The sequence below is a fragment of the Manis pentadactyla genome, chromosome 5 (genome assembly GCF_030020395.1).
Source record: "Manis pentadactyla isolate mManPen7 chromosome 5, mManPen7.hap1, whole genome shotgun sequence".
NCBI lineage: Eukaryota > Metazoa > Chordata > Mammalia > Pholidota > Manidae > Manis > Manis pentadactyla.
This window is the reverse complement of record NC_080023.1, coordinates 151,201,629-151,224,018: the sequence shown is the minus strand read 5'-3', so window position 1 is coordinate 151,224,018 and position 22,390 is coordinate 151,201,629. Positions and strand designations below refer to the sequence as shown.

The 22,390-nt window shown below is 46.7% G+C and overlaps 1 pseudogene; it reads right to left on the bottom strand.

The window, feature by feature from the left end:
- The window catches only part of LOC118932728 (uncharacterized), a 72,018-nt pseudogene that overhangs the window by 1,280 nt on the left and 48,348 nt on the right, over positions 1 to 22,390 (bottom strand).

Below are 22,390 nucleotides of genomic sequence, written 5' to 3'. Positions count from 1 at the left end.
ACCCCACTCAGGCAACAGAGGTAACTCTGTTGCTCACAGAAGAGCTGAGCTTACCTGTGCTCCCAATGGGCTTGTACGTGCTGTGGGATGATGGGGACAGTATGAGGTTGGCCTGGATGGGAGGCTGTGCCTCCTGCTGCACCTTACGGGTGAGCACTGACTTGGACCCCTGTGAGCTTTCCTGGGCATAGGTCCCATCGAGATTCTTCTTGGGTGTGGGTGGCTCAGTAACCTTGAACATAGGGCAGTTTTCCAGCCAGGTGAGATGCACACTATGGGTAGAATCTCTGCACGTGGCAGGTAATGGCCACCAAGTCTGAGGAACCTGAAGACTGAGATACTGTCACTGCAGGGGGAACTGACACAGCCCAGAAAAAGAAATTACTGCAGGAAATCCAGTCTGGGAGCCTGGGAACTCCCCAAGGATGGGGGGCCTGCCGCAGGGGAGGATGTAGGATGTAGGGAGGATGTGTGTATAAGTAAATGCATGGCTGATGAAAGTGTAAATGCAGGAGTGAACTCTGGCTTGCATGGAAGGATGCACAAATGGCAGAATGAATGGGGGTGATGAAGCCCTAGTCTTTCCTTCCTTCTCCACTTTGGCCATTAAAGATAAAAGGATGAGCTCTGGATTCCATTTAAGAACCTACAAATCTATGACTTGATAATTCTAAAATTGAAGGTTCACAGACTCTAAAATTTTATGACTCCAAGTTACTAATTTTTACATTGGAGGAACTAGGTTTTGGAAAGTTTAAGTAACTTACCCAAGGTCACAGTGGCAAAGCTGGGGTTATGGTACAGGCAGTACATTTCACCATTATGTTCTTCTGACTCCCCTACTTAAAAGCTATAAGCATTTATGATTCCTGGCTTCTGAAATTATTATCTAACGACTTCTAGTATTTTTCAACCAGATTTTCAGCTGTGCAATAGATTTTCAGCTATGCAATACAATGCATTTATAATGAGGAAATTTGGGGGATTTTTAAATACTATAAAACATTAAATAAACATTAAACATAAAGCAGAATTTGAACAAACATGGCAAAATTTTGTGATATAATGAGTTATAAGAAATATGTATTTGGGGGAATTATGCTCCCCGACTTCAAGCTCTACTACAAAGCCACAGTAATCCAGACAATGGAACAGACTAGAGAGCCCAGATATAAACCCAAGCATATATGGTCAATTAATATATGATAAAGGAGCCGTGGATATACAATGGGGAAATGACAGCCTCTTCAACAACTGGTGTTGGCAAAACTGGACAGCTACATGTAAGTGAATGAAACTGAATTATTGTCTATCCCCATACACAAAGTAAACTCAGAATGGATCAAAGACCTGAATGTAAGTCATGAAACCATAAAACTCTTAGAAGACAACATAGGTAAAAATCTCCTGAATATAAACATGACCATTTTTTTCTGAAAGCATCTCCTCGAGCAAGGGAAACAAAAGCAAAAATGAACACATGGGACTACATCAAACTAAAACGTTTCTGTACAGCAAAGGACACCATCAGCAGAACAAAAAGGCATCCTACAGTATGGGAGAATATATTTGTAAATGACAGATCCAACAAAGGGTTAACATACAAAATATACAAAGAACTCATGCACCTCAACACCCAAAAAGCAAATAACTCGATTAAAAAATGGGTGGAGGATATGAACAGACAACTCTCCAAAGTAGAAATTCGGATGGCCAACAGATACATCAAAAGATGCTCCACATCACTAATTATCAGGGAAATGCAAATAATAACCACAATGAGATATCACCTCACACCAGTTAGGATGGCCAGTATAGAAAAGAATAAGAACAACAAATGCTGGTGAGGATGTGGAGAAAGGGGAACCCTCCTACACTGCTGGTGGGAATGTAAATTCGTTCAACCATTGTGGAAAGCAATATAGAGGTTCCTTAAAAAACTAAAAATAGAAATACCATTTGACCCGGGAATTCCACTTCTAGGAATTTACCCAAAGAATATAATTTCTTAGATTCAAAAAGACATATGCACCCCTATGTTTATCGCAGCATTATTTACAATAGCCAAGAAATGGAAGCAACCTAAGTGTCCATCAGTAGATGAATGGATGAAGAAGATGTGGTACATATACACAATGGAATACTATTCGGCCATAAGAAAGAAACAAATCCTACCATTTGCAACAACATGGATGGAACTCAAGGATATATTATGCTCAGTGAAATAAGCCAGGCGGAGAAAGACAAGTACCAAATGATTTCCCTCATTTGTGGAGTATAACAACAAAGCAAAACTGAAGGAACAAAACAGCAACAGACTCCAAGAAGGGACTAGTGGTTACCAAAGGGGAGAGGTATGGGAGGGAGGGTGGGGAGGGAGGGGGAAGGGGACTGAGGGGCATTATGATTGGCACACATGGTGTGGGGGGATCAGGGGGAAGACAGTGTAGCACAGAGAAGACAAGTAGCGACTGTGGCATCTTACTACACTGATGGACAGTGACTGCATGGGGTATGGGGGGGACATGATAATATGGATGAATGTAGTAACCACATTGTTTTTTCATGTGAAACCTTCCTAGGAGTGTATATCAATAATACCTTAATAAAAAAAAAGAAAAGGTATTCATTATGTAAGAATTTGTTCTCCATGTAAGAACTTGTTTGTTATGCCTCAGAAGATTAGAGACTGACGAAAATTAGGCTTGGGGTGGATTAATGATTGTGCATTGAGCATTGACTCCCCTATACAGAATTTTATTGTCTTTAACAACCATTTGATCAATAAATATGAGAGATGCCCTCACAAAAAAAAAAAAAAAAAAAAGGACAGACTTCCAATGGTAAAATAAATAAGTAACCGGGATGTAATGTATAGCATAAGGAATATAGTCAAGATATTGTAACAGCTTGGTAGGGTGATAGCTGGAACCTAGAATTATGTATATAAATGTTTTATCACTGTGTTGTACACTTGAAACTAATGTAATGTAATACTGTGCATCAACTACCCTTCAATAAAAAATAATTATCTAAAAAAATAATAATAATAATAATAAAAAAAAGAAAAAAAAGAAAAGGAATATATATTTGGTCATTCATATGACCAAAGTATATGTGGCCTTCATCCACAGTTCCTGAAAACACTGCAGTCTTAAAGGTGAAACTGTTTTGTCATGGTAATGAGATATTTTTGGACCCCAACCAAGGGCAGGGGCTGAAGGCTAAATCAGCCAATGGTGAATAATTCAGTCAGTCTTGACTACACAGTGAAGCCCTCACAAACCCCCTGAGAAGAGCTTTTTGCTTGCTCTCTCTCTCTCTGCTCTGCCCTCCCTGCTCTGCTAGGTTGGATCCTGCTTCTGTGTGGGGGGAACCAGGACGCCTCCCCATGACCCCGAGCCAGGCCCCAAGCTCCACCAGGACAGAAGTTCCTTTATTTGGAACCTTGCCCTATGTCTCTCTTCATCTGGCTATTAACTTGTACCCTTTATTAAACTGGTAAACATAAGTGTTCCTGGGTTCTATGAGCTGCTCTAGCATATTAATCAAACCTGAGGGGGAGGTGTGGGAACCTCCAATCTATACCCAGTAGGTCAGAAGCACAGGGAACTGCCTGGGGTTCACAACCAGTGTCTGGAGTCGGGGGTGGAGGGCAGTCTTGTAGGACAGAGCCCTTAACCTGGGAATCTGGTGCTGTCTCCTGGCAGAGACCATCAGAATTGAGTTGAGTTATTGGACACCCTGCTGGTGTTCGAGAATTCCTTGGTGTTAGTATGCATAGGAAGACCCCCTGCCACATACTTACACACATTGGAATCGGGTCTGGGTAGCCGAATGGAGTCATACTACTGTTACTGCTGTGTATAATATTGTTGTTGTTATACATATATGTAGGGAAAAAGGACACCACTGCATTCACTGTTGGATGAGTGGGATCCACAAGTTCTAACACTAAATCAAGCCCTGGAAGATCCAGATTCCAGTCTCTGCACTGACACCATAGCCAAATGCAAGACCTTGTGCAAGTCAGTTTCCAAGACTCTTAACTTACGAAATTGTGTAAGGCCAGATAATCTCTCATGGGTCTAGTTAAGACAGAGGTCAGCCCTTGGTCTAGGATTGAGAGTAACTCGTTATGGAGTACAATTTGGAGCAAAGGGCATCTGATCCCAAAATGTCCTTTCTCCATACTCAACCACCCAGGCCTGTACAATTCTATCAGTGACGCCACTTCTGGGTGGGACAGCCAAGGGAAGAGACCATCCCCAGAAGGTCACTGTCCGTCCTCACATCTTCCCCCTTCAGCACACAGGCAGGATTCGTAGCAAGCCAAGAGCAGGACCCTGAGAAGGGGGGACTCAAGATAGCAAAGGCCTGGTAACTGGGGTGGCACCCAGGGATAACAAGCCAGGGTAAGGTGCCCCCGAGCAAGTGTCACAGGCTCTAGAGGGCAGCAAGGACCAATAAAAGGATGAAAAGGCTGCGATGGCTCATTCTAGCCACCAGTATGTTGTCCTGGCTGAACAGTGTCCAGAGCAGTGTCAGGAGGACAGAGACCAGATGCAATGATGATAACCATATCCATGTGCTGAAAGGCAGTGTTTGAGGCAGCACGCACAGGTTGTCTCATTTAACCCCCGTAAAACTAAATGACGTAAAGATGGAAACCTGCTTGGTATCAGACAACAAAAAGCCACTTAGAAGAAACCTATCCAAAATCAGGCTCCGATTTCACAGCAGTTGTCAAAAAGGAATGGGTTGAAACTACATCTTGGAAAACAGTTTACGTATTAAACTAATTTTATTTAATTTATATTTTAATTCATTATAGAATATAATCACAAATGTGCACAGCTCTTAGAAGGAGTAAGCCCTGGGAGTGTAAGGAAGTTGGTATATTTTTTTTTCCCCAGAGACTTATAGTATCAACAAAGCTTTCATTTCCAATTTCACATTCACAGCACCATCAATAAAAGGAAATTTTGGATATTTACTTGGAATTATTCAAGTGTTCTCTCAATGCTCATAGTTGCCGTCTGTAAACTGTGAATAGGGCAAACAGAATAGGGCAGTTGTACACATTAAATAAGCCCACACAAATGTGCCTTCTGATTGTGTGTTATGTTTATTTGAGACATTAATATCCACAACAATATAGAGGGAGGCTGACTCTCACCCACAACTCATAGGAAACACCCACATTCCACAATCTGCTTATGGGCTCTGCCAACCCGCCAAGTTCTTACCCCAACCCTAAAAGGTGGGAACTGTTACCACCTGCATTTCATGGACAAGGAAACTGAGGCCCAGACAGGCTAGGTAACGTGTCCAGGGTCCACAGCTAGTCAATGGCAGAGCGGGGGTTCCTAGCCAGGCAGTCTGGCCTCAGGGTCTGTGCCTTAGACCACCTCTCTGCTCTGCACTCAGTCCCTGGAGGGGAAGCACACCTCACTGCTCACAGCCCAGGCCATATGAAATCAGGTGACACAGAGCAGAGGTTAGGAGCACAGGCTCTGGGGTCACATGCAGCCCAAGTCTGCATTTCCAGCCCCTCTACTGGGTAAGCCTGAGCAACTTAACTATCTAATCCTCAGTTCCCTCATCTGCAAAACAGGGATGATTCTTACTTTTCAGAGTTAATTAATAAACTAAGTAAGGTAACTAGTATAGATTATGTGGCACGTGGGGATCACTTTATAAGTGGTCTATCATCTTAATGCTCACAATAACTGTTTGAGAAATTGTTATTAATTGTATTTCCAACATTAGAAAAAGAAAAAGCTCAGAGAGGGTTAGTGACTTGCCCAAGGGCCTCACGGTAAATAGAACCCATGTTCCAACCCAAGAGGTGTTACTCCACATCAAGGGCTCTTTCTGTTATATCACAGCTGCTTTTCCTTCGCCACATAACAATCCCATAATAATCAGTCAACTTTAATATTTTCCTGTTTTCAACCCAGCTCTGGGCTGGGCACCACGAAGACCAGAGTCATGGGAGAACCCCCACTGCGAGCCCCATTGTCCTGATGCCAAGCAGGGGTCAAGGAAAGGAATCCCCAGCAGGCCCCAGAGAGGTGGGTATGACCGTTGTCAGTGGGGAGATGAGGAAACTGAGCTCTGGAAGGGCAGGGCTTGGCCTGAAGTCACAGATGGCTGGTGACAGCCCTGCAACATGACGCTGATCCATCTGAATCCAGCTGGCCACCTCCAAACACAAGAGACAGCATCTGCTTCAAGGGTGCGAGGGTCTCATTGTGGAGGAGATGTGTGAATCCCTTGTTGGGGGCATGAAGGAGAGCCCAAAGTTTAAGTGCCAACAGTGAGAACTGATCGATGTGGACAGAGAGGAGAATAAATATCAGAAATAGAACATTTAAGATTGCAGTTTGAGAACAGACTTGAGATAGCACTAAGGTCTGTATTCTCAGGCAGCATGGGAGAGAAAAATACAAAAGGGCGGAGATGAGACCTTGGTCCTCCTGCTGCTTTTACCGACTGGCATATGTCAGATAAGGTGAGCGAGGACGTCGGGCGCACAGTAAGTGCTCTACAGAGTCAGACAAACGTGGACAGAGGCACAGAGACGCGTGGGCCTAAGGGGCGGGGTGCTGCAGTTCGGAGGACCTGCAGCTGCAGAGCTATGCCAGCAGCACAGAGAAGGGGGTCTGAAGGCCAGACAAGGGACTGTCCTTCCCTGCTGCAGACCGCAGCTGAGTGGTAGGACCACAGTGATGTCCCCAGGGTTATTAACCTTACAGCAGTGGGCCAGATATACCGTATGCAGCCGAAGGAGAAAAATAAGACACGGAGGAAAACACTCAGAGTGTCAATAAAGAAATAATGTGACTTACTCCGATCAGAAAGGATCAGTTTGGAGTTTTTCACCCAGATCTGTATATTCCCCGAATGTTTTTCTTAGTTCTGCTGGACCACAAAAGAAGGACACGGAGAAATTGAAAGGCAAATGGGACCATTCCCCCCGAGGATTCCTACAGCTGGCAGATGAAGGCCAATTCTGTCAGGGAGAAAGAGAAGGCAGGGTCAAAGGCCCAGCTGAGGACCAGTACTGCTCAGCAGCCCGTGTCGCGTCCACCTTTTCGGGCAGGGGCATGGGCACGCAGGCGCAGATGCTGTCACCCGTAGGCGGCTCAGCCAGGCCTGGCCAATCACAACACTCCTTCCTACCAACCGATCGTCATTCATTTTCTCAAGCTGTCTCAACTGGGACCAAGAAAACCCGGGAGCTGCAGAGGGTCTGAATTGCTAGCGGACAGCTCCCTCTAGTGGAAAAAGTTATCTGAGGCGGAAAAGGTGAGAGAGGTTGGGGAGAGAAAGGGTTAAGGAAGGGGAGCAAAGTGGGAAGGGGGAGAAAAAGGAGGTTGGGGAAGAGAGGAGAGAGAAAGCGCGAACCCAGCAGAGAGGAGAATCTTGCACCTGCACATTCCCTGTTTTCCAGCTAAATCAAGAATTCTGGTCTCTTTAAAATTCACTTCCAGAAACTTCCAGCTGAAACAGTCTTGATTAAAAGCCTTTCTAGAAGGGACTTTGGCTCCCAACAGTTTTTAATCTGTGGTGTTTCCGCAGTCAAGTGCTGAGGCGAACTTTCAACCTGAAGTGCATGGAATTGGCAAGGGGAAGTCTGGCTCTTTCTTCTTGGTGAGGGTGTTGGGGAGGGAGGGATAGGATTTAGGGGGAATTCGTGAGAGTTTTATCACCAGCCCAGGGTGTCTTCGCTTCCCTCACCTTCATCCAGTGGTGCCCTGAGTCTGTGACACTACTGTTTGCACCCCAGGCAGATGGCAGGTGTTTTTGTGCCTAACCCTCCTAGCCTGCCGCCCAGAGGAGCTGGCGAAAGACCACACTCACGTTTCCCCAGACATGAGCCCGCAGGCGATGTTGGTCTGGACCTGGGGCTGCTGATCCTGGACCACCCAACAGGCAAATTCACTCCCCTCCAGTTTGACCTCTGCCTGCCTCTGCTCTGTGGAGCACAGAGCAGGTCCCGTCTGGGTTCCTAGTGACCTGGGGGGCCTCCACGGTCTGGATCTTGGGCCTGTTTTCCATTCAGGTGAGATGCAGGTGGGAGGGATAGAAATCGCTCACCTGGAAAGTGAGGTTCTCTCTCCGATGCGCATAGACATGAATCCCAGAGGGCTCAGTGGTACTCTTCAGGGTGGGAACAACTGGATAGAGGAACAGAAAGAAACATCTGCTGAAATTTCCCCTGTCCGCCTGTCCCTTATTTCTCTCTCCCAGGAACCAGCTGCAGAATCTCTCAGTCTCTCATCCTTTATTTAAAAAATAATTGTTTCAATGTAGGGCAAATAGAGCTACATGTTAATATTCATTAAATATTGGTAGAGGTACATGGGTGTCTGATATATTATTTTTTGTATGTTTGAAATATTTCATATCATGAAATAAGATTTTAAGAATTACTAAAAAACAATACCCATGAGGACAGAGACCTAATTTTATTCATTGTTGTGTCCTCAGCACCTAGAACAGTGTCTGGCACACGGTAGATATTCATTATCTGTTGAATGAATAATAAATATTACACACTTAAAAATAACAACGATATTAACAGAGCAAAGAAGTTTGGAATGGAAAGTTGGCGCTGGATAATAATAATAATAAACATCAAACATTCATAAGCACCTTCCTGTGTGCCAGGCAATGTTCTAAGTGCTTTATAAGGAACATCCCATTTAATCCTCACATGAAATCTATGAGGTATGTCTTAATATTATTCCCATTCTAAGAGGGAACTGAGGCACAAAGAAGCTAAGTCACCCAACAACACACAACTTGTAAAATGGTACGTCTAGGACTAAACCCAGGTGGAACCTGTGCCATTAATGGCTGCACTCTGTGATCAGCCATAGCAACGAGTTTCCCATTTGTGAAATGAGGCTTCAGGCAAAAGACTCTGAAAGCCAACGCTGCCGGGGAAATCAGTGTCCTCATCCTCAAGCAAGCCTACTGCCCCCTCGCCTTGGAGCACCTGGGAGAGGTTCCTGTTCTTTCACAAGGGCTCTGCCAGAGCCCTGTGTGTGACCTCACAGGCGATCCCCGATGAGGCATCCTGGCGGGCCAATGTCACCCACACCTTACTGGTGCTGGAGCAATTGCTTCTGTTGTCAGGCACCAGGCACTGAGCTGAGGCTGGATGCTCATCTCTGTCCTTCATCCAGGTGACACTGAAGTTCCAGGAGCTGAAGGGGCCAGCAGTGCAGTTGAAAGGCACTGAATTTCCAGGGATTGTCCTTCGAGATGGGACCATCAGTGCAGGGTGCCAAGACAGAAACTACTGGAGGACCTATTCTAGCAAGTGGTAAGAGAAGGATCCCTGGAGGAGCTGACATTTTGAGCTGAAACTGAGGAAGGACAGGAGTGGGTCATGGGAAGGGACAGGGGAAGAACATTCTGGAAAGTGGGAACAGCAGGTGAGAAACTGAGAGGTCTGTAGAACTCCAGCATGTGGGCAAAGAAGTCCAGACTGGGAAGAGTCTTGTGGGACGTGGTGACACTCTTGATCCTATTCTAAGTGTGATGAGACACCATCGGAGGTTTTAAACAGAGGGGCAAGTGGTCTTGTCAACATGCTTTAGAAGACAGCGGGGTTGCTGTGTGAAAAATGGAATGGAGGATGGTAGGATGGGAGCAGGGAGGCCAGGGAGGAGGTGGCGCAGACCTTCACACACAAGGTCATGGAGCCATGATCAGATGGTGAGAAATGGAGAGACTGACATACATGTAGAAAACAAGCCAAACCAGTCCAGGTCTTGGTGATGGACTGATGGGGGTGAGGAGAATGAATTATGGATAATTTCCGGGGGGTTCTCTTGAGCACCTGGATAGATAGTGGACCTAGTTTTTGAGATGGAGAAAACTGGAGCATGTTGGGAGGGGAGAGGTGTGGTGAGACATTTCCATTTCGGATGGAAGTGTGAACTCAAGAATCGCTGCAGGCAGGGATGGTGGGCCCTCCTCATTGGGCCCTTCCCATCAACACCCCACTGGGCATCCATCCTCTGCTTGCTCACCTCTGATGATGGGGCGCTCTCTCCACCAAGTCAGCTTCACCTGTCTTCAGAAAGCTGGGACTGAGACAAAGCACTTCTGCTTCTAGCCTAGGATCTGTTTCCTAGAGTCATCCTGGGACATCCGCAGGGCTCGGCTACTCCCTCCCACTCAGGACAGTCTGCAGAGATCTGACAGCAGGGACCTGTTCTGAGCCAGTGTGTGAGTTGGGTGCTGGGAACACAGAGCTGTGTCAGAGAGGACCCCTGCTCTGGAGGTAGCATCTGATCAGGCGTGAGTGTGTGTGGAGAGGACAGATAGGCCAGCATTGGCATCACAGGGTGATAGGTGACGGAGGGCAGCTGAGGAGGCCATGGAGCATGTCCCCTCAGGACACAGCTCTGGCACCTTCTGCATCGTGCTCTCTGAGTAGACAATCACCACCCCACCCACATACAGCACCTGTGGTTCTTACACATGTTTAGGTGTGTGTACTCATTTTCATCCACATCCCAACTGTATTATGACATGGTATCATTGTCCCCACTTTCCAGGAGAAGAGTCAGAGACTCAGAGAAGCTGAGTGACTTATACAAGATCACACAGTCTGTCAGCGGCTAAGGGGGGATGTTAAGCAGGTCTGTCTGGCAGTGGGGCCAGCACTCCTCCAGCAATGCCAGGGACTGTGCCACTCAGGGGGTTCTCTCTCCCTCCACTCTCCCCTCCTCGTGTCCTCTCTGACCTTGATCTGGTAGCCACCCAGCCCGGAGCTGATATCAGGGAAACTGGGTGGAAGGCGGGCTCCTCTCCCTCCCCACCAACCTACTCCCAGTCCCTCAGCCTCCTGTCACGTTGGCTTTCTGACCCTCAAGCTCTCGTCACCTCTGTTTCCCCAAGACCCACATTGAGGAAAGACCCCAAATAGCACCCTGGCAGGCAGGCAAAGGGCTCAGCTAGGTCTTCAGGGCTCCAGTCAGTCCTGTGCCCCAAGGTGGCTGGGTTTGGACGGCCGTGAGGGCCTCCCTTCCTGCTCTGAAGGCCTCTGTGGGCAGCACCCAGCACCCACCTGCGAGTCCCAGCAGAAGGGTGGGCAGGAGGGAGCCCAGGACTGGCACAGCTGTGGCAATCATGACAAAGAGGCTGACAGTGTCCCTGCTCTGCCTCGGGCACCAACCCTGGATGGGACTCTGCACAAGCCTGGGGGTCGATGCCTGGTCTCCTGACAGTCTGGGGCGGGTCAGTGCCTCCTGGCTACCCCCACCTCCCACCCCAGGCCTGGGGCGGTGGTTTGCGCCACAGCAAGGGAAGTTGTCCCCGTGGCTCAGGACTCCTTCCAAAACCCAAACCCTCAGGCCTGAGGTCTCCAGCCACACAGGCACCTGCTGCCTTTGGCCTGGGTGCTGACTATCTCTGATGCACCAAAAGGCCAGAGTGGGAAGGGGCTGGGCTCCACCCAGCTGTGAGCCAGAGAGCTCTTCTGGTGAGGCGAGCCCCCTGCTCGCTGAACAGCCCAGGCCCAGGGGCGGCCTCAGAGACTACGGATTGGATGGCACGTGGCCCGGGTAAGGGCTGCAGAAGTGAGACTGGACATAGATGGCCAAATAAAACAGAGAGAGCAGAGGCTTGGACACCCAGCCCCTGCCCCCCAGTTCCCCAGGCTGGCACGGTGCTGGCCAGTACTTCTTCTGTTGCCCAGAATCGTCCGCTGGGCTCCAAGTGGGGCGAAGATGAATGTTAAACTCAGCTACCCTGGCCTCTCCCCCAGTCTCTACCCCTTTACTCGATTCTATTGGCTTCCCAATGGCTACTAGCCTCGACACATTTACGTGTTTGTTTTTAATCCGTTTCCCCATGAGAAACAATTGCCCCTGATGATTGCTGTATTCAGCACCACACTGGGCACAGAGTAGGTACTCAATCTTAGGGACTGACCTTTGGGGCCAGATTTGTTCTCAGGGCTGATAAAAGGCAGTGAAGTCTGGCTGTGTCCCCAGCCCTCCCATCTCCTGTACACCATGCACTCAGCTGCCAGGGGGAGTTGCCAGCCTTGGGGAGACTGCTATGGCATCCATCCCCCCACTGCCCTCACCACCACTTCAGCCAAGTGAGGCACCCCAAGAAGATAACTTCCAGAGAGAGGGATGTCAGCAGGAAGAGGAGGTGGCTTCTCATCCTCCAAGTATCTTCTGAGGCAGACAGTGCACCTGCTGCCCTGAGTGGGAGAAAAAGGAACTGAAAAGGGATGGAGCAGCTGACAGGAGAGCAGCCTGAACTTCCTCCATGTTGTGTGTGGGGGTGGGGGTGAGGTCCAAGAAGAGCCCCCCAGAAAGGAGGGTGGCCAAGTTTAGAGCATCCTGTCGGCAGCCCCATTCAAGAAGGCCCCAGAAGCAAGAGATGGCAGCTCGGACTCTGGGGGTGGGATCAGATCATGTGACAGGCACTCCCTACAACACACACACATACACACACATGTGCGCACATGCACATGCACAGGGAGAAAGCAGAGAAGACTTCCTGGAGGAAGGGACTTTGCCTTCAAGGGACCTGCATCTGCCCTTCCACTTCAGTCACATCATTTTCACAAAAGGAAGAGACTGGTGACACCAGAGGATGCAGGGGGTGGGTAGCCATGGGCAGCCTGCCTTGTGAGGCTGGAAGGCTCAACAAGTGGAGAGATGAGAACCCTCTGAATAGCGGTCTGAGAAGTGCCAGGGTACCCACAAGGCTCACCCTTGCTGAGCCACGTGACCCCTGGGCAAGGCTGGGTTTACTCTGAATGGAGCCACGCCAGTCTTCTTCCTGAGTCCAGTTCCAGTGGCAAGTGGTTCTCCACGAGTCTACAAACACAACCTCCCTTGGGGTCTGTGGCCCCAAAAGCCCCCATCTTAAGTATGGGCCTCAGCCCTGGCTGAATAGTAAGGGGACCCAAGAGAGACAAAGAGCTCCTAGATCCTCAGAAAGGGCACATCAGTGGTCCCGAAACCTAACCCAAGCTTCAAGAACCCACTCTTTCACTCTCACACCATCTTCTTCGACAGAGCTTAGACTCAGCTCGGACACGCTGCTCCTGTCACCCTGCTGCTCCTCCGAAGATCCATCTCCCCCCAGCACAGCGACCCCACTCTTTGAGGGCAGGGACCCTTTCTTTCCCTGGCTCCATGTCAGTGCCTGACATAGAACAGCCTCCGAACACATGTCGCTACACGAATCTGTTTCATTTTCAGTTTATAGATAGCGCCAGTTACGTACCAGTCAAGGCACTGAGCACCTGAGCAGTAAGCCAGACAGGTGCCCCCTCTCGAGGAAGCTGCATTCTGGAGGGGAGGCTGGAAATAAATGAACGAATATGCATTATAATTTCAGGGAGTGTTGACTGGAATGAAGGAAAATAAAGAAGGCAAAGAGTGATGGGGCATATTTGGGGCTCGGCTGTTGCATAGGAAGATCCCTCAGGAAAGATGTGAATGACGGGAGGCGGGAGTCACAGGAGGTCTGGGGGAGAGTGCTCCGGAGGGAGGGCAGTATGGCAGGTAGGTGAGATCTGGGTTTGCCTGAGCAACAGCACCGTCACTGTGTGGGAGCAGAGGGAGGTGGGCAGCTGGTCCTGGGAGAAACCACCGGGCCTGAGCTTGCGGGCAATGGTAAAGAGGTTGGGGTGAACTCTGTGTAACCCATCAGTGGGCTGAGAGCACAGGCACAGCCAGATCCAATCTGTAAACTAAAAACTCACGCTCTGGTGGCTGTTGAGGGCATGGGTTGGAGGAGGGTCAGGGAAGAAGCAGAGGACAGAGGAAGCAAGAGCCCCTGCAGCTATGGACAGACAGCTGGACACTGGAGTCTGGAGCCTGGGGGAGGGATAGCGTATTAGGAGGGGAAGATAGATATTTGCAAGTTATCAGCGTATGCAGGGTTTCTAAAGACACTGCACCACAGGAGACCAATGGAGAGGGGTGTGCGGTGGGGAGAATAATGGAGAGGAAAGAGAGGGGGTTCCTGGGGCTGGGACTGTGATGTGGCTCTGCCACCTGTCTGAAGGGTGACTTTGGGCCATCTCTCTGGGCCTTGGCTCCTGCATAGGAAGATCTCTCAGGGAAGATGTGAATGACGGGAGGTGGGACTGAGCTTGTGGGCAAATGGTAAAGAGGTTGGGGCGAACTCTGTGCAACCCATCAGTGGGCTGAGAGCAGATTCTACAAGCAGACACGGACGTGGAGGGGTTTTGGGTAGGTGATCCTAAGGACCCTTCCGGATCATGCACCTGAATATTCATGGACCTGGCTCATTTCCTGCACTGTAGGGCCCCAGCCTAGCCCAGCCTCACGCATACAACGTCTACTGTAACTACTTCCTGGGCAAAGTGTGAGGGCTGGCATCCTGGGTGTCTGAGACCTGCAGTTGTGCAGGGCTCACACTTAGATGCTTACTTCCTCTACTGTTCTGCTGTCCCTGTTTTGAAACACTTAATAATTTTTGAACAAGGGGCCCAGCATTCTCAGCTTGCAACAGGCCTGGCTAAACACGTGGCCTGTGCTGCCATGGGCCCTTGGCCATCTGTAGTGAGGGCAGGCAAACTACAGTGGCTAACAGGCATGGTATGGCAGGGTTGTGGTGGAGAGGATGGTAGGAGTTCCCTTGGGTTGCTGCGTGCCAGGACCTAGGACCCCTACTGGACCCTCTGTGACATCTGGGTCCCTGAGGTCACTAGTGTCACTTCCCACCACCCCTCCAGATTCTGAGAGCCCACACAGTCCCAACAACCTTCCCTGTTCCAGGAGCTGGAGACTCCAGCCGCTATGGATGGAGTGGCTCCAGTGACCCTCAACCCCATGAAAGCCAAAAAAAAAAAAAGAGAGAGAGAGGAAAGAAGAAAGAAAGAAATAGGAGATGATAAGTAAAGATCAAGGTCCAAAGAATGGTTTTGATGATGGGCTTTCAGGGTCTCTGCACTTAGCTGGGGCGCATGTGTAGGAACAGGAGGAAGAAAGGGAAGCCCAGGCAGAGGAAGTGACTTGCTTGATAAGCATGCAGCCAGAGAGACCAGCAGGCTAGCCAGGAACCCACGGGGAAGTTACAGGGAGGCTCATTTCAGCTTCAGAGAAACGACCTTCTAACAATGCTGTCCAGTAATGAAACCTCTTGCCTTCCTGGGAGGGAACTTCCCTTCACCAGGGGTGTGCAAGTATATGACTCATGTCAGGGATGCTGGAGAAAGATTCCACCTGAGCAGGTCGACTAAACAAGGGTTTTTCAATCCATAGGCCACAAATCAATCATGTTTCATGAAATCAACTGAATAGGCCTAAACAAGCATTTTTTTTAAATGGAAAGATAGAAGAGGAGAGACAAAAAAAAGAAATATCTGGGTTTAACCCACACAGTAAATATCCTTACATACCATATTTCAGTGTGTGTGTGTGCATGTGTGTGTGTGTGAACTGGCTGGCAGTATAAAGTGTATTACTAAAGTAATATAAAGTGTACTGTGTGTAGTAGTCAACCAGACTGACAGCCTTGGGAAGGTGATCTCTAAGATCCTTCCAACTTTGCAGTTATATGAGGCAAGGTTCTTAGATTGTATGTGTGAAATTATGAGGTCAGAATTCTAAGATTCATTTATTTCTTTTTCATTCATTTACTTCACATTTATTTAATGATCTCTTCTGAGTCATGCTGGGAGCTAGGGGCAAAGAGAGAGATCAGAATCAATTCCTGCCCTTGAGTCAAGTGATGGAGAGAGACATTTAGACTGACAATTATAATATATATAGTAAGTGCTTCAGTAAGCACATGGTTTAGATTTGGGCGTATTTTACCCAACTCTATGCGGGAGGTACTTCTCTTAGCACCATTTTGCAGATGAGAAAAAAATTAAGGCTCAAAAGTTCACACAAAGGACTAGTCAACTCAAAGATGCCCAGCAGAGCCATGATGTGAGCCCAAGACCAGCTGAAGGCAGGGGTGGGGGTTGTGGAGGCTCAAGAAGAAGGGACTGACTGGAGCAGCTGGGGTGGTGTGAAGGAGAGGCCAGGGAAAGTGTCCTAGCAGGAGGGATTCTTGGTCTATGTCTTGAAGGAAGAATAGGGGTCTGATGACTTGTCAAGTGGCAAAGGCATTCCTTTCTTCAAGAGAGAGCCCAGAAGCCATGCTGAAAATAGGAAAGAGTGTGGGATTTAGAGCAGGCAGACCTGGTTTGCACTTTAGCTCTGGCTTTTACTAGCTGTGTGACCCTGGGCAAGTTGCCTAACCTCTCTGGGCCTCCATTTCTTCTTGTATTATATTGGGAGTTATCATGAGATTAGAGATCACACACATAATGCATCTAGCATTAGCATGGTGCTTAGCAAAAATAGGAGCTTCATACTGATTAAAACCCACTGCTGAGGTTTCCCTGAGTTTGAATCCCTGTTCTGACACTTACCACCTGGGCAACCTTGAGCAAGTTGCTGATCTCTGTGCCTCAGTTTCCTCATCTTTAAAATGCAAACAATAATAGTACCTGCCAGATAAGGTTTATTTTCATTTATGAAAATAAAATAAATCAATACAATGAAGTACATAGAAGAGTGGCAGACCTAAATCAGCTGCACGATAGAGACTGGCCACCGTTAATACCTCTATGCACTACATGCCATGATAAGAGCTTTATAATTTTATTCATTAATTAGCTTAACAAATGATTGTTGAGGATTTGGCATGTTCTAGGCAATGCTCAAAGTGCATCAGGGAATTTCAATTAGTTTAGTACAAGGCTGGAGCCTTGCATGTGATATCAAGTTTGTAGAAGTGGACTGGGGACAGGATTTGGGTGGGAGGTGAGATGTGTGGTGAGAAATGAGTCTGGAGAGGTGGAACGGCCTGGATAATGACAACCATTTTACGTCATGTCCTCCTGTAAGCAGTGGAGAGCCCATGGAGATTTTTATTCTGGGAATTTTTATTCTTAGAATTTAAGATTCGCCAGTTGTAAAACTCTGAGCCTATATGCCAACTTCTTTATGATTTTAAGATTATAGTCCTGTGTTTCTGTGAGCCTTAATATTTCTTACTTGCTGTGGTAGATTGATATGAAAACTGGCCACAATAGGGACTTCTGGTTTCAGCTCTGACATGTAAAGAGCTTGAAAGCTATTACTCCTGTCCTAACAACAAGAAAAAGTTAGACAAGCTGAAAAATAAATGACTTCTCTTGAATCCATCAGAGAACGGAGGTTGCAAGGCAAACTGCTACCCAAAAATCTGGGGAGTCAGATGTATGCAAAGATCCATCACCCACAGTTGGCTGACCTGTGGCAGGGCCTAAAGTCGGTGGGAACACTCAAGCAGTAATTCTGATGAATGGCTGATGGCTGTGTGGGAACTAGCAGAAGATTGAGAAGCTCCTGGGCCCCCACCCCAGGCATGGGGCATGGGGAAGTCCTCATACTTGGGCAGACTTTTCCTCCAGGACCCTGAGCAGGTTCCCCTGGGGAGGGATCTGACAGAGCTCCCCATGTGGCTCTGGCAGGGAGAAGCAGAGTAGCCAGGGGGAAGCCACCCAGAGCCTCCCCACTAAGCTCTAGTGGACAGACTTTGCCAGAGAACAATTCAGAGACTCTATCCCAGCTTATGCAAAGGGAACTCTGCACCACTCCAGCCTTCTCCAGACTTCCTGTTTCACCCAAGGGGGAAAAAAAAGTATATATATATATAAGCCAGACATAGACAATAGAGGAAACAGACTGGGGTGAGGTAGTCAGGGAGGGGACCCGAAGCAGCGAGGTGGGGGAGAGTGCCTCTCCACCCCTGGGAGAGGAACAGAAACACTTGCAAAAGGCCACACCTCTAAACTGAGCTGCAAGTCCACTAAAAGCCTGAAACTGAATTAGAAGATTGGAGAATGCCTTCCTTCCACCTCACTCTACCACCACACCAGTAAGGTCCAGTAGAACAACAGTGGGTTACAGCTGAAAGAGCCGGAAGACACAGACTCTCTCTGAGGAACAGTACAAAGAGAAGTTTCAGAGCCAAAGAGGGAAGAGGAAACAAGGACGCAAAGGAACTCAAGTCCCAGCAAGATTAACATCAATTCTCACAAGATTAATATCAATCTTCACACCAAAGGTCTATCTCTGTACCTATTTATTATCCCACACAATATGTCCAACTTCAAAAGTTTATAAGGCATGCTTTATTAGTTTCCTGAGGCTGCTGTAACAAGTTACCACAAATTTACTGCCTTGAAACAAGAGAAATTTATTCTCTTACTGTTCCGGAGACCAGAAATCCAAAATCAGTATCACTGGGCTTAAACCAGATGTCAGCAGGGTCCCGCTCCCTCTGAAGGCTGTAGGGGAGAATCCTTTCCCACCTCTTCCAGCTTCCGTGGCTGCTGGCACTTCTTGTCTTGTAGCCAAATTACTCTAGCTGCTCTCTCCATGGTCACATTACTTTCTATTCTGGGTGTCAAATATCCCTCTGCCTCCTTCTTATAAGGGTACAAAAGGATAGCCCAGGATAATCTTCCCATCTCAAGATCCATTTTTAAGCCTTCCATGCATGCCAAAAGGAAATTTAAAAATGTAGACCAAAGAGACAAAACAGTCATTAGAGCAGGCTCAGATATAAAACTGATGTTGGCAATATCAAGCAGGGAATTGAAAATAACTGTAACTAATATGTTACAGATTCTAATGGAAAACACATTCTCCAGGATACCCTGTAAGGCCACAAAACAAGTCTTAATCAATTTTAAAAGATTAAATTATATAGAGAAAATGGGATCATTCAGCAAATAATGGAACAATTAGATGTCCATCTACAAAAAGCAAAAGGTTCTCAACAGACTACATCTTACATAAAAGTAACTAAATGAACTCAAAATAGATCAGAGACTTAAATGTAGAGCACAAAACAATAAAACTCTAGAAGAAAGTATAGGAGAAAATCTGTCTGACTTTGGGTTTGGTGATGAGTTTTTAGATACAACACCAAAAATGCACTCCATGAAAGAAAAAAAATGGTAGACTTCATTGAACTTTTGTTCTGTAAAAGACATTGTTAAAAATATGAAAAGACAGGCCACAGAATGGGAGTATATATTTGCAAATCTCATATCTGATAAAAGATCATATCCAGAACTTATTCTGGATATTCAACATTAAGAAAACAAGCCAATTTGAAAATGGGCCAAAGATAGGAACAGACACTTCCCCAAAGAAGAGTGGCAGGTGGCAAATAAGTATATGAAATGATCCCAGCATCATTTGTTATAACAGAAACACAAATCAACATAAAATGCAAATTAAAACAACTACTACTCACTTATTAAAATGGAAAAATTCCCCAAACTGGCAATACCAAATGCTGATGAAGATGCAGAGGAACAGGAACTCTTAATTCATTGCTGGTGGGAATGAAAAATGGCACAATTACTTTAGAAGACAGTTTGGCAGTTTCTTATAAAGCTAATCATAGGTTTACCATATGACCCAGCAATTGTGCTCTTAGGTGTTTAGCCAACTGATTAGAAATATTAGGCCCACACAAAAGCCTGCACACAAATATGTACAGCAGCTTTATATTCCTAAGAAAGCTGGAAGTGACTAAGATGTCTTTTATTAAGTGAATGGATAAAGAGTGATACATCCATACTACAGAATACTATTCAACATTCAAAAGAACCCACTGTTAATCCACATAACTCTGGATGAATATTAAATGCATATTGCTAAGTGAAAGAAGCTAGCCTCAAAAGGTTACATACTGTTTGAGTCCACTTTTATAGTTAAGAAAAAGATAAAACTATAGAAAGAAAAAGAGATCAGTGGCTGCCAGAGATTTGGAGAGAGGGAGATAGCTGACTAGATGAAGCACCAAGGCAGCACTGAGAAGAAAACAAAAGAAAGTAACTAAGGTATGTCAAAGGGACACAGGAGCCACATTTATCCCAATAGCAAAAACTGGGGCAATTTGAACAAAAAAATACATAACCAATAATTAGATGATAATGCAAGGTATAAAACAAATACCTACAAGTCCACAATGACATAGTAAATGACTGAATGAGCAAATCATAGAATTCCAAGTAACTAATGTAAGCCGCTGCTCCTCAAGGAGGTGGAGATGCCTCTCCATCTATTAAGTGTGGCTATGCCCAGTGACTTCCTTTCCCAGAGAACTATGTGGAAAGTGGGGGTAAGAACAAGATTGCAGTGGAGAAACCTGGCAAACACTACCTTAGCTGAGTGATTCAGGCTGACATCATTAATGATAAGTGATGTGGATAACATGTTCTTTTGATATAACATGTTGAGAATGACACTTTATCAAAACCTGTAACTCCAGTCTAATCATGAAAGAGAAAAGAATCAGACAAATCCAAATTGAGGGACATTCTACAGAAACTGACCAGCACTCCTCAAAAGTGTCAAAATCATCGAAATCAAGGAAAGTCTGAGAAACTGTCACAGCCAAGAAGAGCTTAAGGAGTTATGATGATTAAATGTGATACAGTATCCTGAATGGGATCCTGGCACAGAAAACAGACATTAAGGAGAAACTAATCAAATCTGAATGAAGTATGGAGTTTAGCTAATAGCAATGTACTAGTTCTTTATTTATGACAAATAGGACCACAGTAATGTAAGATATTAACCAAGGGGAAACTGGGTGCAGGGGTATATAGGGACTCTCTGTACTCTTTGTAACTTTTCTGTAAATCTATTGTAAAATAAAAACTTACTTAAATACATTTTTAATTATGACAACAGTTCACGGCTCTTGCGTCAGACCCATTGCAATGTGATTCTGCCGCTCCTCCTTTGGAGAAGTGGTTTCCATTTCCCCACCTCTTGAATCTGGAATTCCATTCCCCACCTCATGACTTGCTTGGGACAGTAAAGAGTGATGGAATGTGATGCCAGTCATGGAGTTTCAAGAGAACTTACATGCTGCAAGATGCTGACAGACATAGTCCAGGGCACCCTTCTTACCCTAGCCAATAGCCAGCAACTGGCAGATATGTGACTGACCCCATCTTCCTAGCAAGCCAGCCCCCAGCAGACCTGCCCTCTGATCTAAACACAGGAGCCAAGGCAAAATTAGCCCAACCTGGCCCAGCTCAGTAGAGCCACCAGTGATCTGTATGAGCAATACCAAAAGCTTTTTACTTAAAGCTTTTTGTTTGTTCTACAGCCAAAGTGGTTCACTGTACCTAGGCATAACAGTGCATGTACAAGATTATTTGTTTTAATATTATGATTATAAAAGTTAGGAGCCACCCAAAGGCTCATCAGTAGAAGGCTGATCAAATAATTATAAGAGCGGTACAATGGAATATTATGCAGCTGTTCAAAAGAAGAAGGCAGCTCTATATGAATCAATATGTAACAAATCCCCAAATACAGTTTTAAGTAAAGCAGCAAGATGCAGAAGAGCCTACAGGCGAAGCTACCCTTCCTGTAAAATATTTGTACTTGTGCAGACGTCCTGCTAGAGGATACACAAGAAACATACAACAATGGCTGCCTTTGGGAAGGGGAACCGGGTGTCTGGGGACCAAGAGTGGAAGGAAGACTTCCTTTTCACTCTTGCATCTTTTTCCTCTTTTGAATCATGCATATGTGTTATCTATTCAAAAATAAATAAAAGGAGAATGGAAAAACCCCTGTGCCATTAAATGCAGTCTATTATTCTCTATTTCCAAGATCCCCCAGATCCACCAGACTACAAATAGCGGTGATGGGACCAAACTGTGTTTTCTGCCTCTTGCAGGCAGCCTCCACCACGTGCTGAGTGCAGCTCGTCTCCCTGGTTCCCCTCGTTTGAGAGCTTCGCCAGGCCGACACATGCTCGCCCGCCACTGGAGGGCAGCGCGAGGCTTCATTCCGGGTGAGGAACTGCGGAGGGAACGCGGTCGGTCCGGAACAGCAGGCAGGCTACGACAGAAAGGGTTCGGGGTTTTCCGTATCAAAAATAAATAAATAAAATAATACATGGTTTCGATTTGGGAGAAAACCTCATCCCAGAACCCTATTCCAGGCACTGGATCAGCCAGCTAGCCATGACCCCTCCCAGCCTCAGGGGAAGCCTGTGCATTTTGGGAGGTTTGGGGTAGGGCCGGGGTGGAAGGAGAGGCATGGGGGAGAAGCTTGGGGATGGAGAGATGGAAGGCCTCCTTGCCCCTCCCCTCTACTGGCTCTATGAAATCATTTGGGGAACTTGCCCTTCAGGCTGCTGAAAACCATTAAATCCTTATACTCAGGAGACCTGGAGAGTTTGCCATTGAGACCCTGTGAGTCCTTGAAAAAGGCCCTTCCTACCATGAACCTTTTCCACATCTGTAAACTGCAAGTGGTGACTCTAAGAATGAATTAAGTAATTG